The 6,000-nt window shown below is 43.5% G+C and overlaps 1 non-coding gene across 1 annotated transcript in view; it reads left to right on the top strand.

The window, feature by feature from the left end:
* Positions 1 to 3,043: 3,043 nt before the first annotated feature.
* The window catches only part of LOC112543990 (uncharacterized), a 29,063-nt gene continuing 26,106 nt past the window's right edge, over positions 3,044 to 6,000 (top strand). The window contains exon 1 of the transcript XR_012901673.2: positions 3,044 to 4,265. This is a non-coding gene — a transcript (uncharacterized LOC112543990). The remainder of the gene's footprint in view (positions 4,266 to 6,000) is intronic.

Here is a 6,000-nt window from a genome sequence, read left to right as displayed (position 1 = left end):
ATGGGTGGGTGTCTAGCATCCCCCCCTACAAGAATGTTAAAGCATCCTTTAAATCATCTTCTGTACCTAATGACCAGTATTTTAAAAGGGCTGTAGAGGTGATCCTGGCAACTACAGATTGGTAGGTCTAACATCAGTACTGGGCAAATTAGTTGAAACTGTAGTACAGAATAGAATTGTCAGACATAGATAAATATCATTTGTTGGGGAAAAGTCAACATGGTTTCTGTAAAGGGAAATCATGCCTTACTAATGCTCTCTTCAGGATCAAAAAGCAGGGAGATCCAGTGGATGTAGTGTACTTAGATTTCCAGAAAGCCTTTGGCAAAGTCCCTCACCAAAGGCTCCTAAGTCAAGTAAGTTGTCATGGGATAAGAGGGAAGGTCTTCTCATGGATTGATAACTGACTAAAACAAAGGGTAGGAATAAATGGTAACTTTTCAGAATGGAGAGAGGTAACTAGTGGTATCCCCCAAGGATCTGTACCAGTCTTCTCTCTAAGCTGTGCAGTAGCTCAGCTTTACAGGTGATCAGCCCCATCCAGTTAGTCAGCTCTGCACACAGAGCTCTGAGCCTCTGACGAGGCAGGGCTGATTAATACCTATGAAGCTGTGCTACTTCAGCTTAGAGGGAACACTGGTCTGTACTGGGGCCAATCCTATTCAACATGTATATTAATAATCTGGAGAAAAAGGGTTAAACAGTGAGGTGGCAAAATTTGCAGATGATACTAAACTGCCCAACATAGTTAAGACCAAAGCAGACTGAGAAGAGCTTCAAAAGAATCTCACAAAACTAGGTGATTTGGGCAACAAAATGGCAAATGAATGTTAATGTTCATAAATGCAAAGTAGTGCACATTGGAAAAAATAATTCTAACTATCCATACAAAACGATGGCGACTAATTTAGCTACAACCACTCAGGAAAGATCTTGGAGTTATTGTGGATAGTTCTCTGAAAACATCCACTGGATGTGCAGTCAAAAAAGCAAATAAAATGTTTGGAATCATTAAAAAGGGATAGAGAATAAAACAGAATATTTTATGGTTTCTGTATAAATTCATGGTACGCCCACATCTTGATTACTACATGCAGATGTGTTTGCCTCATCTCAAAAAAGATATACTGGCATTGGAAAAGTTTCAGGAAAGGGCAACAAAAATGATTAGGGGTTTGGAGCCAGTCCCATATGAAGAGAGATTTAAGAGACTGGGATTTTCAGCTTAGAAAAGAGCAAACTAAGGGTGGGGGGATATAATAGAGGTCTATAAAATCATGAGAGGTATGGAGACAGTGAATAAAAAAAGTTATTTACTTGTTCCCATGACATAAGAACTAGGGATCACCAATTGAAATTAATAGGTAGCAGGTTTAAAACAAAGGAAAATTTTTCTTCACACAGTGTACAGACAACCTATGGAACTCTTTGCCAGAGGATGTTATGAAGACCAGGACATTAACAAGGTTCAAAAAAGAACTAGTTAAATTCATGGAGGTTAGGTCCATCAATGGCTATGAGCAAGGATGGGTAGGAATGGTGTTCCTAGCCTCTATCAGAGGCTGGAAATAGATGACAGGAGAGGGATCACATGATGGTTACCTGTTCTATTCACTCCTCCTGGGGCATCTGGCATTAGCCATTGTTGGAAGACAGGATACTGGGCTAGACGGACCTTTGATCTGACCAAGTATGTCTGTTCTTATTCACCTCTTGGACCAGATCTTGTGCTCCATTTCAGACCAAATAAATAATTGCTTTCCCTTGTGGGGTCCAAGATGAGCTCCTTCAACTAGCAGTCATTTTTGTCTAGAAATTTTGAGGTGATTGTCCCTTTCTTATACATACATATATATTATATGAAAGACAGAGACAGTCTATGTAAGGATACTCAGAATCCCGTCAATATAAGGGTAGTCATAATCATCCCAGTATAACTTCTTTTTCTGTCTTTATAGCATCTCTCGTTCCCCTGAGCACTTCAAAATCTGTCATCATCCTGGTCAAATGGTATATTCCTACTTTTACACTCTTTTTATTCAAACATGGAATTTCTATCCTACAGCTAGAGCAGTGGTTCTCAAACTTTTTGGCCCATGGCCCACTATTTAATGCAAACCTTTCTGCGAACCACCAGCCAACCACCCATGATGACAAAATGGGTGCAGAAGAGGGTCAGGGTGGGAAGTTGGGTGCAGGAGCAGGCAGAGGGTCAGGGATCTGGCCAGGAGGTTGGGTGCAGGAATGGGCTGAGGGTGGGCGGTCTGGCCAGCAGGTTGGGTGCAGGAGTGGTTTGGAGATTGGAGGTCTCAGTGGGAGGGGATGGGGAGTGGGATGAGGGTAGGGGTCTGGGCACTCCCAGGCACCATCCACTGCTGCTCCCATTGTCCAGGATTCCAGCCACAGGCAGTAGCTGGGAAAGTCTCCAGGAGAGCGGTTCCCTACACTGCCATTCCTCCAACCACCAGGTGGGAGAGGAAGTGGCAGTGTGCAAAGTTGCTTTCTCCCTCCACAAGCCAAATTCAGTCCATGAAGCTCGGGGCTCCCCCCTTTTGCAGCGGGCCCACCAGGGAAGCCCTGAACCCTTGGCCCACCTATAAAACAGAGTGGTCTGCAGATCACATGTTGAGAACCACTGAGCTAGAGAGAGAGCTTCATTCAAGTTTTTTACTGTATTTGACTCTATGCTTTCATTCTCATATTGTGCCACTCCCCTATCAGTGCAACCTCCTGTCATTCCTGTATAGTTTTTACTTTAGTATTACTATGTCCCATTGATAACCCTCATTCCATAATGCCTATTATATCAACATCCTCATTTAATGCAGACACTCTGATTCACTCATCTTAGCAGTTAGTCGTCTAACACTTCATATACAAGCTGGAGCACTCTTGGGGGGGGGGGGGGGGACAGTGGCTGCTCAGCAGCCCCTCTATAAGCTCCTCCCACCAGCACCTCCTGTGATCAACTATTCTGCAGCATACAGGAAGCACTGTGGGAAAGGAGGAGGAGTGGAAGTGGGAAGAAGCAGGGGGAGGGGGTGTAATGGGGCAGGAAGAGGCAGGGCAGGGGTGAGGGGTGGAATGGGAGCAGAACCACGGGAGCACTTCCTGACACTTTAGAAAGTTGGCATCTCTGCAAAGGGATGTCCATGCCCAAACTGTGTACTGCTGCACACCTGTCAGCCTACCTTCAGCCCTTTTTAAAAAAAAAAATACTGTACTCTATGACCTCTTTAATTTTACATGACAGCAATCTGGTTCCATTTTGGTTTTGGCCCATCATTCTTGCCTATGCTCCATGTTACCCTGACGGTTCCTCGGTTCTTAATAAACCTAAGACTGTCCTCCCTACATCATTGTTTCATCCTCGCATTGAGGCCCTGCAGCTTTGCCTGTCTTCCTGGCCTTGCATGGGGAACTGGAAGCAGTTCAGCGAATGCTAGCATAGAGGTCCTGGACTTTAAACTTTTACCAATCAGCCTAAATTTGGCCTCCCACCTCTCTCTTCCTTTTCACCTATCTGCATGTATCATGACCACTGGCGCTCCCACAGCAATGCACATATGCCTGTCTAGAGACCTTGCAACCTTTGTGTCCACTAGGCAATTAACTATATAGGTCTCCTGGTCATCACAAACCCAGCTATTTGTATTTCTAGTAATCAAATCCCCCATTACTACTCCTGTAACTATTCATCTTAGAACATAGGAAATCAGAAGCTCTTGGAACTCCTAGACTAGAGGAAGGAGATAATGTCCGACTGTCAGATTGCACTTGATGTTACAGACGCAGTATTGGTACTAAAATGGGAAGCAATAAAATAGAAAAATTTAACCACTCAGCTCTCTCCAGACTACTATTTCATGCATTGGAGCATACATTCTCCTGTTGTCGTTTGTGATGTCACTGAACTATTGTGACTTCTCTGATGTAATGCAGCAAGACCAAATATGTGAGAGCCTGATTCCCACCAGCTAGGCACTTGTCCAGCCTGTCTTTAAAGGAAAGAGTTCAACTTACTTTGCAAGAGTGATTACTTACCTTGTCCCATGAAATGAAGGGCCATCTCTCTTCAAGAAGGATGTCTGGGGAGCAAGCTTTCCTGAAACTGCCTCCTGTAGGAAAGGGTCAGAAAGTGAACTCCTATAACAAGGAAGAGGACATCTACAAAATGTTTTTAAAATTGTCTAGACTTCACTGCAAACTTCAGGACCCAATGAAGGAGCTGCTTTATCAGTGCGCTTGTGAGGAGGAAGGGGCACGTATGTGTATATAATTTGTAGTTGGGGCGGGCAGGGTGTGTTAAAACTTTGACTTGCTTCTGAGGAGAGATGCAAGTTGCCAAGAGTACAGGAATAACAGTACCTAAAGCGTATGAAGTGGAGTGGAGATTGCAGGTGCTTTCTTCTTTGTTGATGTGGCACAGACTTTGGTAATGATTAGTTCTATCAGGGGATACCACTTGGATCAAGGTGGAGCTCTATATAATGGGACCTGTCATCTCCACAAGCCACCCTCCATATTAAAGATGAAGGCAGCTGTAGCTGCTTTTGGATTGTGAGTTACTGGTTGGCTGTTTGCATTGTGCTGCTTACAAGTCAAGAACGGACCAGATTTGTGAACTTGGATGACTGGAATGGGTGGCTCTTCTGCATCAGTATCCATGCACTGTGCACTAAAATATTTTATATGTTTTTAAAGATGCTATTTGCTTGCTTGGTCAAGCTGTTGACTTGAAGGTGTGGTGATATTAAATAAGCAGGCTGAGCTCAGTGCTGAAGAACATGAAAATGTTCTTCTCTTTCTGCTGAAGGTGGAAGGCACCCCTTTCAGGAGCTTAGCTGAATTTAGATATCAGCCTCTCTCACCATTTATAGGCTCAGCACCTTTATGTGACTGTATACCTACCAAAACTATCTGCTAATGCATATGTAGCATGATTGTAAGTAAACATCATAGCTATGTTGCTTTTGTCTTTCTGGCAAGAAATTCTCATTTTTTAAAGTTGGAGTTTTAACTTTTTATTCAGTTCACTTTGAGCTATCCCTTTAGTTCCATACAGATTTGATAACAGTGAAACTTGTTTCAAAGGGGTCCAAAATACTTAAGAGCTGAAAGACTGTAGAAATAAGTGTAATTAAATGTAAATTATTCTTAGTATCTTTGAACTTAAATAAAGGAATTGTCTTTTCTTCTTAGCAATTTTTGAGAGTCTTCTTGGGGTTAGTGAGAAGGTTGCTTACGCAGTTATAAGTATGTTCATTTGTTTTCATATTGGTACATAAAAATAAGTTAACTCACTAGTCATGTCACAAGACTGTCAGGAAAATGTTTCATTAAATGCTTATATTCAGATCCTAAACAATTGCAAATGAATATTACAAAAAGAAGCTTACCACATAAGCATTTAAGGAATAAAGAAAGGTTTCTTACTAGCAAATAGGTGTTCTTCTAGATGGCACTGCATATTCACACTTATGAGTACTGCACTGCTTTGTGGTGCATGGTAGAAGCTTCTCCCATCAGTGTCTCTTAGCATGCTCTTGTACCCCCCAGCCTTTCCACTCAGCATCTCTGAGGGTATGTCTACACGACAAAGTTAGTTCGAACTAACAGACGTTAGTTCGAACTAACTTTCATAGGCGCTACACTAGCGCTCCATTAGTTCGAACTTAATTCGAACTAACGGAGCGCTTAGTTTGAACTAGGTAATCCTCATTCCACGAGGATTAAGCCTAGTTTGAATTTACTAGTTCGAATTAAGGGCTGTGTAGACCCTTAATTTGAACTAGTGGGAGGCTAGCCCTCCCCAGATTTCCCTGGTGGCCACTCTGGCCAACACCAGGGAAACTCTACTGCCCCCCTCCCGGCCCCGGACCCCTTAAAGGGGCACAGGCTGGCTACGGTGCCCATGCCAGGTGCAAGCCTGCCAACACCCAGCCAGCAGACCCTGCACCTGGCACGGATCGAGCCACCCACCCGATGCCCCCAAGCCCT

This window comes from Pelodiscus sinensis, chromosome 2 (assembly GCF_052426305.1).
Source record: "Pelodiscus sinensis isolate ZL-2025 chromosome 2, ASM5242630v1, whole genome shotgun sequence".
In the NCBI taxonomy this organism is placed as follows: Eukaryota; Metazoa; Chordata; order Testudines; family Trionychidae; genus Pelodiscus; species Pelodiscus sinensis.
Note: the sequence above shows the minus strand (reverse complement) of the source record. Positions and strands in the feature narration are given on the sequence as shown.